The 11,800-nt window shown below is 37.6% G+C and overlaps 1 long non-coding RNA gene across 2 annotated transcripts; it reads left to right on the top strand.

The window, feature by feature from the left end:
• Positions 1 to 9,111: 9,111 nt before the first annotated feature.
• Positions 9,112 to 10,929, top strand: LOC135086297 (uncharacterized). 2 transcript variants are annotated; one of them, XR_010260392.1, is made up of 4 exons: positions 9,112 to 9,661; positions 9,764 to 9,847; positions 9,961 to 10,058; positions 10,775 to 10,929. It is a non-coding gene; the product is annotated as an uncharacterized LOC135086297 (long non-coding RNA). The 2 variants fall into 2 exon arrangements; XR_010260391.1 differs by lacking the exon at positions 9,112 to 9,661 and having other exon boundaries at positions 9,698 to 9,847.
• The last annotated feature ends 871 nt before the right edge of the window (positions 10,930 to 11,800 follow it).

Raw genomic sequence — 11,800 nt, 5'->3', positions numbered from 1 at the left:
GTTAAGGTTGGTCGCATAACGAATGGCACTCCATAGCTTCTTGCTATTAGTTCCAGCCTTCTTAATTAGTTCACTGTCATATGCAATTTTTACCTTTCTAAGTAGCGAGTTACAAAAATTTCGGTATCTTTGATAGGTTTTCTTTAATATGTCGTTATTTGGATCTTTTTTCAGTTTTTTATGCATTCCGTCCCTGTTTCGAATACACCTTAGTAACCCAGGAGTTATCCACGGCTTGAGAATTCTACGTCGTCGAGGCAAGACATGGGACTGTGTGTGCATATCAATGGCGAGTTGGAGTTTTTGGATAAAAATATTCGTCGCAAGGTTAGGGTCAGTCATTTCCAGGATAAAAGAGAAATCTGTGTTGGTAACCATTTCTTGAAGCTGGGAATAATTGATTTTTTTACGGGACACAGGCGGGGCTGCAATAGACTTTTTTATGTCAATAGCAAGAAGAACTGCTTCATGATCTGTGACCGAGGACTGAATTATAATGGAGTGAACCGTCAGTTTAGTTTTAATAATAGTGTGGTCGAGACAGGCAAGATTACGGGTAGGCAAGGTGTGAGCTGGCAGTAAGCCATGATAGGCGAGCATATTTAAATAGTTTTCTGTGTCTTGATCAGGGTGTAATGATGAGATATTGATGTTTAGGTCCCCCATGATAATAATATTTTTGAATTTTTTAAGACCGGTTAAGGTCAAGTCTAAGGAGTTTATAAAATTTTGGGCACTGCGAAAAGCACATGGACGGTATATAGCGAGAAGAGACGTTTCATCTTTTATTTCTATGAGCACACAGCTCGCATCTACCACGTTTGGTTCAGATAAAGAAACCCTAGAGATGGAGCTATTATAGAAAATAACAACACCATCGTTTTGGTTCGAAGGGTTGGATGAGGAATATGAAGAGAAACCGTCAAGAGTTGGAATAGCTGGATCACCCTGAAGCCAACATTCTGTAAGGATAATAAAATCCATTTCCGTGTCTAAGGCAGTCAACAAAGTGGTAAAGCTATTTATGTTGGCTGATATACTACGAATATTTTGGGTCAGTATTTTTAGGGCCTTGTCCGAGGAGTTTTTGTTGAGGACTGAGCGAACGTCAGAGGGATCACAGCTTGTCGCGTGGCCAATTGATACCTTATCAATTTTTTTGATTAAGTCGCTATCACAATTGAATTTTATGAATAAAAATTACAGGTGCAGCATTAGGGATAGAGGCTGAGCTCTTTGAGTCTGTTTGTGACAAGAAAGTGATATTATAATAAACGAGTGTATGGTTGTGTCCATTTGACATTCAACCATCCTTGCAATATTCAAATATATCCAGGAAATACATAATATAATTAACGATAGGAAATACGCAATTGGGATATTAATAGACATGACAAAAGCTTATGATAAAGTGCAATATAATATATTATTAAATAAACTCTATGATATAGGAATTAGGGGTACTTGTCAAGATTTGTTGATATCATACCTCCATAATAGAAAGCAAACAATAGAAATTGAACACTTTAATAATCAAAACAAAAAATTGAAAGAATCAAATCTGATACAATAAGTGTAAACGCTTCAATACCCCAAGGTAGCGTGTTGGGGTGTTTATTATTTTTGATTTATATCAATGACTTTGCTGAAGCTCTGAATGAATATTGTGTGATGTTTGCGGATGATATATCTATTCTTTTCAAAAGTCAAGATTCTACAAACATAAACGAAATACTTAGTAATATTCTGTACAAAACAAAAAACTGGCTATCCGAACACAACTTAGAAATAAACTTGTCGAAAACGCAAATAATGTCCTTTCACCCATCCCAGAAAACACCATTGAATTTAAATTTAACATTAAATATTGACAACAACAACTTTGAATTAATAAATGTAAATGAACATACACTGCTAGGTATAATTATTGATACCAATGTAAACTGGAAGTCTCATATAGAAAAAATACGCCGCAAACTAAGTAGCTTTACATACGCATTTCGTGAAATAAAGAAAACCACTGACTTAGCCACTGCGATTACTACCTACTACTACTACGCCTACGCATACTCGTGGCTCAGCTACGGCGTCATTCTATGGGGAAGTAGCACCGAAGCTCCCAGTTTACTAACGATGCAAAAAAAACTTATACGAATTTTGGTCAACATAGAAAGCACTGATAGTTGTAAACCTCATTTTGAATTCCATCGAATCTTAACACTACCCTGTATCTTCATATTAGAGATATGCAAGTTCGTTCGCAAGTACCCGAATCTGTATACTAAACGAGATGGTAATATTAACAAATATCAACTTCGCGATAGAAATAAATTAGCACTACCGGCCTCCATAATGAAACACCACTCTTCTAGCCCATTAGTAATGTCCATTAAAATATACAACAAACTGCCAGATTACTTAAGAAATATAAAAGATAATAAACACTTTCAAAACGATCTCAAAAATATACTAATAAAAAAATGCTATTACACTATAAAGGAATTTTTAGAAGATAAAAATATCAAATAGAATACACAAAATTAAATATCTAAAACAAATATAATATTAAAACAAATTACATAACCTATAATTAAATATATATTACAGTAATATTATATTACTTAAAATATAATAATACTGGATACAATAATTTAATATTTATTCTAATTAATAATATTTAAGAATCTAGTTTAATACAATAATAATAATTATTTTTTAAATTCCTCCTCTCCATTGTTGTTGTGCCCGACAGGGTTCATGGTGATCCAATTATATAATTAAGACCTAATGTACACTGTGAAATGCAATAAAGATTTGAGTATTGAGTATTGAGTATAGACTGGTAGGGTAAAAAGATTATGAGACATGTAGAGGCTCCTTAAGAGCATATGACGATTTGTAAGAACTATTTATTAGTCTAAACAAATAAAGAAATTTTGACTTTGACTTTTGACTTTGACTCCAGTATACCTGTTAGCTTGCTGTCGGTGTCCTGCTTCCACGATGTGAGTTTATTAATGAAGATATCAAGCTTAGACTCGTCAGAGGAGCCACAGTCACATCGGCGTCTTTTACTGGATCGTAAGGTAACGCAGGCATCGGGAATTCTATCGTCAGTCCCTTGGTTGAGGTCGGGAGCCGAGCCGTATGTTATGTTTGATTTGTCAGTTGGTGAGCGCAACATTTTGGCTGAGTTGAAGCGGCTGTTATAACGTGAAGGAAGCTCGAAATAATAATCACACACTGCTAGTGTCCGTAGCAAATCAACGTAGCACGTAGAACGCACCGCGCGTATAGACGAACCTCGTAGCAAAGGCGCACTCGTAGCAAAATCCGTAGGCGCTCGTAGCAGTTGACTTGTGGTTGAAAAATTCGGCGCGGCCGTTCGTTGTTCTCGTGGCTCGGTTGGGACGGGCGCTGCGCAAATCCAAGCGGACCCGAGTTTGAATCCGGCGCAGAAACAAAAAAATTTCGATCACTCACGCTGATGTCTTCGCGACGCAAGGGGGCTTCGGAGGTCAGTGGAGCACCTCAGCACGCAGGGCGAAGCCCGGGGGCGAAGTCCCACGGCACTGCGACACTCGCGCGGGACAGCACGACACACATCCGATCGGAATCACAGCCGAGAGGCGAGAGCAGTGATAGTAATAAGTGTATGTAATACCGTCTCTTTTCGATTGTTTATTGTTTGTTTACAAATGTTGTTAACCACTTTGTATATCATTTAGTTAGTTTATTTTTATATTAAGATAACTGTATTCAACTATGAGCCATAATACCTGCCTGCATAAACACACACACACACATCTACACAATTACACACCCACATGCCACACTTACAGACAAACAAACATAATTATTTTATTAGCCATTACATTGAGTTAGTAGTTCTGATATGTATGATGAAAAATCGAGTATTTTATTTATATTTTAATAATGAATAATAACACAAATTCGCTCCCATCGATGGTCACAGCTCCGATCGATGGGGGACCTCGAGAGAGTCTTCGGCCTCCCGCCAAGTTGACTGTCTTCCTGTAATGTCACATTAGTTTTTAATTTTCTGTTATATTATGCTGTACTAATATTTTCTACATACTCATTAAAATGTAAAACGGTTTTAAATATAAAATTATTGCACTTAAGATCATTCTTTGTATTTGTGTCTTTGATTGAGATGACTGAAGCTGTCATAGTGGACCAGATCAATTATACTTTCAAACAACCACACCTGCTTGCTTTCTTTTACTATACATCACAGGCCTTGGGTTAGTTAATTTATCGGTAGGATTCTTCAACGCAGGTTCACTATGCACAGGACATGAGGAATTTATAGTTGCTGTGGGAGAATTAGCTCCTGATATACTGGCCATAAATGAAAAATGGCTACGAGAGGGGGAAAGTGACAGGGCTCCTAAGTTACCAGGATATCGACTCAGACACACACCGAGGACCACACATGTCAGGGGTGGACGTGGTGGAGGGGTTGGTTTCTACATACGCAAGGGATTAAATGTAAAACTGTGTCAGTATCCCAATATCAACTCTTCAGTCGAGCAGATGTGGATGACTGACAAACTGAACAACCAACACATAGTCATTGGCACCGCATATCGACCACCATGGCAGGATGTCGATATTTTCTTTGACAGTATCACAGAAGCTCTGACTTCCTTTGTAAGGGCCGATGGCATCATACTTGTGGGTGATTTCAATATTAACCTTCATGACACACACTGTGTGAAATATTGTGTTCTCACAAATTTCACACAGTCTTTAAACCTGACCCAACTTATCACCGAGCCAACCCATTTCACGGAACACAGCGCCACCCTGATTGATGTCATTTGCACAAGCAACAGATTTAAAAGCAAATAAGGTGTTAGTGAGGCACTCACCTGATTTGGGAGGACATGCAATGCTTCTGATGGAGTCCAAAATTAAGAAGGAGAGGCCTAAACCTCGCTGGGTGTCATACAGGCCTCTTAAAAGTATACTCCCGGACTTGTTGAGTGCCGACCTTCAGGCGATTGGCTGGAACAATATTAAACAGATCAATGATATTGACGCAATCGATACAGCTAAATGCCATGGCTTATTGTATAATGTGAAGAAGAGCGAATACATGGTATTTAAGGCCGCCAGTAAATGTCCAAACGTGGTACCCGACCTCTTGCTGAATGGGGTAAAGTTAAACAGAGTCACTAAATTTAAATATCTCGGACACTACGTTACTGATGACCTTTTAAAGATCATGTTGATATCGAGAGGGAACGAAGGGCGCTGGCAGTAAGGTGTAATATGTTGGCTCGCAGGTTTGCCCGATGTAGTGACCATGTCAAGATCACTCTGTTTAAAGCATACTGTCAGTGTCTATACACGGGAAACCTGTGGACCACGTACTCACAGAAATCGCTTAGCGTCCTTCGGGTCCAATATAACAACGGGTTCAGGGTGCTGTTGGGCTTGCCTCGCTTCTGCAGTGCTTCGGAAATGTTTGCTCAGTCGCATACTGACGGCTTCTTTGCTGTCCTACGCAAGAAGACTGCCTCGTTGCTCAGTAGGATACGGGCGAGCCCCAACAGTATCCTGAAGACCGTGGCGGAGAGGTATGACTCTCCTATTATCCGACATTTCCTTCGGCTACTTCTTACCGAACGGGTTGGATAATTAGTGGTATGTTATAATAAATAAATTACTAACATAGTTGTATAAGGCACTTTATTTACTAACCATGTGGATCATTGTTATCTTTAAATGAATAAATTGAATTGAAATGAATTGAATTATTTGGTTTTATAACCATAAAAATTGGTCTAATTGATCCCAGAGGTGAGCCCAAAATGAGGTCTTTTTCAAGTCACATTTATTGTATATCGCGTTTATGTTAATAAAATTAAAGTTTATTAAGAAATTAAATGTGTTTTTCTTTAAGGATATTTATTGGGCTTTCAAATAACACCAATATTGTTGGGGCACCATGATTGTGTCAGTAGAAACGAGTTTTCCTGTAAAACGTAGGTGGGCCGATTTTTGTGATGACCTTTATTCTTATACATATATTTTTATTGCACAAAAAACATAAATAAAAAAAAAATCAAAATCAAAAATATTTATTCAGTTTAGACCACAAGTGGCACTTATGAACGTCAATAGAAAATAATAAAAAAAGAAAAGGTAGCCCTTATGGGGCACTTTACATGTCTCCTTATTTTTTGGGCCCTACCAGCGCTTCGAGACAAACATATGGCAAGTGCTGAGAAGAAACGCCGGAACAAACTCAGTCACCACTTATTGCCAGGAATTATCTAACGGTAAGAAAAGTCAAATTTAAGTACATCTAATATAAATAAATAAATAAATAAATATCCTTGGACATTTTACACTGCGCCGCTAGCCCCAAACTAAGCAAAGCTTGTACTATGGGTACTAGACAACGGATATAAACATACTTAAATACTTTTTTTTTTTGTAAATACATACATATTATACATAGAAAACACCCAGTCCAATACAAACAAATATGTTTGTGCCGGTATGCACAATACTTAATCTCTTCATATTTTATCTTGATCACGTTCACAGTGTCAGCACATTTATCACGTATAGTGCTGATGCTGTGACGTCATTTATCTATAATCTATATCGTATAAATATACGTGTAGTCCGCGTTAATAAACAGATTAATATCAGAGACTAATACCAACTGTCTCATTCATACGGTCCCCCAACATGGCACAAATTGGTGACCCCGACGAAGAAGATGAACCTGACGACGAAGCCAACGAAGTCGGCACAAATTATGGTAACCACTACGAATGATCCCGACGAAGTTGCCACAAATTGGTAACCACTACGAAGAACCCGACGTGAAGAACATTAATCCAGCGATCCCAACGAAGCCGACGAACGACGACGAAGATAAACATACTAAACCAACGTAATGTGAGACGTAACCTCCATCACCACCATCTTCGGCATCAGCCTTCGCCATCCACATCATCTCTGACATGGCATCAAATTGGTTACCCGATTGAGCAGAGAAAATCCGTGACGTCATCAACATACATCACTGTCAACATGTCAACTCCGTGCAAGTCGTGCAACACAACACCACGAGAAGTCGCTGCCAGTACCCCTGTCACATCCGTATTCTCGATTTCTGAAAGGACCAACCTCGTATGTGCAGCTGGAATCAGTCTTGGAACTTCAAAAGATTCAAATCGCTGATAAAATATTAGAACTAAATGCGAAATGAATTAATGCAAAAATAATGAAGTCTCAGCAGTTCAGCAGTCAACGACAACATCAGCAAAATTCAAGACCAAACAATAGAAAATGTGCTAACTCAACTAAAACATGTGCAATTGAAATAATAATTGTGCCATGACCGTGAAAATTTGCGACGCAGCAGTTACAGGCCAAGGTCGCCTAGTCAAGTAAGATGATTTTGTTATTATAATATGTATCAACGTATGCAGAAAAATGTGAAAAACCATGTGATTGGAAACAAACGAACCAAGGAAACTAAAAATCGCACAGCCAGCACGGCTTTTGTGCTATTTACCCGTCTACCCGCCTTATTTTTACCGACTGAAAAAGTGGTATGAGGTTTTTAATCGTTACGGGAGCAACATATCAGTGATAATAATCAACAATGCTAAATGAGCAATATGTTATATACCACGAATGGTTCAAAGATAAACACTTACGGTGAGAAACGCTGACTCTTAACTTGGGATTACAATCATTTAGAAAAATGTGAATCCCTCCAGAGCGAACATTTCTTAGGTTATCCGATAACGAGCCAAGGAATCGCCCAACAGAGCAGAAATACAAAGCAATTAATGAATTGAAACACAGTCAAGGAATTGAGAAAATTACGCAGCCGCGTATCGAAGTTGAATACTTTGAATATTTCAAGAATGATAATTCGCCTATCCTTTGGTCTTCAGAAGCCGATAACGCTTATGAAATGTGCAAGGACATAAGGCATGAACGCTGTGAATACAGCGCACCCATCGCGTAAAGCCGAGCTTGCGCGAGGGCAACCCACGACTGTGAAAACGCCAGATAAGGAAGAAGCCAGTGGTTATATTTTGTTATATTTATAAACATTTAAACATTTTTCACCACATGATTTGTATAACGTAGATAGTTATTGTAATTTGTATTGGTTAATTAGCGCATTATTCTTATTTTTTGTATGTAAGTATGTAGAGATTGAACATTGAACCATGTATTAACGTAGATAATTTATGTATGTTATTGTAATTAGCGCATTATTTTATTTTTTCTTATTTAAAGGGGGGGAGTACTGTGCCGGTATGCACAATACTTAATCTCTTCATATTTTATCTTGATCACGTTCACAGTGTCAGCACATTTATCACGTATAGTGCTGATGCTGTGACGTCATTTATCTATAATCTATATCGTATAAATATACGTGTAGTCCGCGTTAATAAACAGATTAATATCAGAGACTAATACCAACTGTCTCATTCATACGGTCCCCCAACATGGCACATGTTCATGCACACAAATGTTTGTACTGTGCGGGAATCGAACCCGCAACCTCCGGAATAGTAGTCCGATTCGAACCACTACACCAAACGGCCGATATGTGCAGACTGAACTGACCACGCATCCTTGTCATCAATATAGTCTCGAACCTTGTAGTACCCTTTGGACATAAGGGTATTTTTTATATTGTAACACTTTTTTTCTTGGCGAGATTGAATACTTACCGATTTCCACAAACAAACATTCCAACGGACCGTAAGGTCACATATTACAAAGTGTACAGTATTTCCTTTGTCACTTGATTGTGTCGTCGTTAGAGATTCACTGAATTTAGATTAACCTGTATTAAAAATTAATTACATTGTTTTGGTACGCAGAGCAATAAATAACCACACTTTTGAATGTCTCCGTTTGACAGATCAATGCGTTACGTTTCATTCTTTTAGTAAAAAAGTGTATAACAAAATTAAATGTCCAATACTAAATTTTTATAAAACTTAATATTTAGGCTCTTTAATTTAAATTCTAGCTATTTACAGTATTTTCCTCAATGTTTATATTAAAGTAACATTGTAATGTATCTTGATCGATCATGGATTCGGAACGTTCTAGAAATTTGACATATTCTGAGTGAAACGAAACACGCAGGTGACGTTCAGAAACTTGCTTGTTTGTTATTTTTTTTCTTCCTAAAGTTTAATTATTTAATTAAATTTAAATGAGAGAAGCAGTATTGTGAGTTCTCATATCGAAATTATTCAATAAGAGGCTAGTTAACACAAGTAGCATTTATTGAAAGTAAAGAAAAAAAAATTATACAAAACTGCTTGATATTGTGATTTGTTGGGGTGACAAGTTTTCGAACGAACATCTGAGTCACGGGTGATGACCGGCGCTTTTTGGAGTGTCCTTTCCTTTTGCTTGGTTGTCCGTGCTCGCGAGTGGAAGTTCCGGTGTGCGTGGTGTCCTAGTGTCCCGAATTCCAAGAGGTCTGAACCGTGCCATTCCCTGATAAACGGGCAGGGCACGCATCGTCATCCTCTGCGTAAAAAGGGAATTTTGGAATAAATCCGGAAGCCCCGTAATTTTGCGGACCCACTGCCACGTGCTACGCTTAGACCCACACTCGATCGAGGTAAGCAGGTGCTATCCCAAGGATCACCTAGGATTTCTCCTTGTTATTTTATTGTTTGCATTAGCGGCATTGTTAACCAATGCGCGTGGTTGTTATTCACAGATTTTGGTTGGGCAGTGCTCGGTGGCGAGCTCTGCGCTGTGTCCTGCTTTAGCGGCTGACGCCGGATTTTTTCCTCCGTTGAAGGTATGTTGTAATTTCTTTCTCGACCTCATTCGCCTCTCCGCTGAGTTAGAATGAATTATTAGAAACACGGTACTCGGTGATGTGTCCGCAACTTAGTAAATTTTGTTCAAAAGGTGACGATGGTGCCTGAGAGTCGTTCCCCGACCATGACTGGCCGATATGTACACTACCGAGGCCGTCCACCACGGTCCAGGGCTACCCTACTTCATAGGTTGGTTCCGTTTTCTATTGAGCTTGCCAATTATTTTAGTTTACTTTGAAAAAGTAGATTACCCACATAATGATTACATTTTACCAAAATGATAATTCTTAAATAAATTTACCATTGTGATGTATTATCGATGGATTTCGTTGTGTTAACTATTTTTAGTTCGCTTTGTGAAGGTAAATGATGTAATAATTACAATGATTACATTTTACCAAAATGTTAGTTCCTAAATAAATCTACCATTGTGATGTATTATCGATGGATTTCGTTGTGTTAACTATTTTTAGTTCGCTTTGTGAAGGTAAATGATGTAATAATTACAATGATTACATTTTACCAAAATGTTAGTTCCTAAATAAATTTACCATTGTGATGTATTATCGATGGATTTCGTTGGGTTAACTATTTTTAGTTCGCTTTGTGAATGTAAATGATGTAATAATTACGATGATTACATTTTACCAAAATGTTACCTTCTAAATAGATTTACCATTGTAATGAATTACCGTTGGATTTTGCTGTGTTCACATTTGCTCCATCCTTGAGAGCGATGGATTGTTTTTTTTGTGTGTCGTAGTAATTTAACTAAGCGAACACAAGTAAATTAATTTCTTTGTATTAATATGCCTATTACTACCTGTTTAAGCTGTAGGGTATTAATGCACCAGTGGTGCACTTACTGTAACGATATTTTTATAATATATTTTTTTGTACACTAGGAGGTGTTTGGCACCGGCTGTCCCGCAGTGCCAGACGCTTGCTGCGCCCGACGGGTGCGGAGGGGGTTGAGCCGAGTGGTGATAATTGCGCGCTAATCTTAGTCTGCATCTTAGTCTAGTATTTTTAGTCTGTACCAACCAAACGGCCCAACGACCCATCCCTTTTTTTTTCTTTTTAAATTTTTTGTGTCCCAACCACAATAAATTGTTATCAATTTAAAAAATTATTTTTATTTTGCTCCGGCAAATTTTCATATCGCACACCTAGATCTAAACTGAGACAACTCAAAAATTGCCAATTTTGACTTATGCTTGTATTCAAATACTCGGTTATCATACGCATCTTTCCAACATAACAGGTTTAATAAAGCCTTGATCCATTTGCCGCTAGATGGCGATAACTTACTTTTGTTGAATCAACGCTTGTCAACCCCTTCCACCTAAACAAGCGTTTTGTCAGTTGACCTTCGCTAGTATCAGAGAGTGCACGTATTAAAATAAACGAAAACGCGGATATTTAGATTTGTTACAGTTAAGCAGAAAATATATAATGAGTTAATTTGAGTAGTAACAGTATTGATGAATTGTTTTGCAATAGTCAACCAGATCATTTTGACTTGTTCCAGTTTTGTTTGATAAAGTAACTTATATTTTGTTACTATTTTGAGTTGAGTTGGTTTTGATGAATCAACTTGTGAATTTCTAGTTGGCGTAGTTTTGTTGGAACAAATTTCAATTCAATGTTATTCTATACAGGACGCGTAGTTTTGCATGTTTCACCTAAAATCAGGTACAGTATGATAATCCATGTTTCTAAATAAAGTTAGTTTTATTCAAACTGTTCAACTGTTGTGTTTGAGAAGAGTGTTTTGAGTTAACTTACTATTGTTGGATAAGTAAAAATTACAGTGGATATTTTTTTTATTTTCCGAAAAAAATAGCCTAGGTCGTTTTCTTTTAAATATTTTGAGAGAACAGTGTAAAGATAGTTAAAATTACAATGTACAGACGACGGCACTTCAAGTT

This window comes from Ostrinia nubilalis, chromosome W (genome assembly GCF_963855985.1).
Source record: "Ostrinia nubilalis chromosome W, ilOstNubi1.1, whole genome shotgun sequence".
Classification (NCBI taxonomy): domain Eukaryota; kingdom Metazoa; phylum Arthropoda; class Insecta; order Lepidoptera; family Crambidae; genus Ostrinia; species Ostrinia nubilalis.
This window is presented reverse-complemented; position numbering and strand designations above follow the sequence as displayed.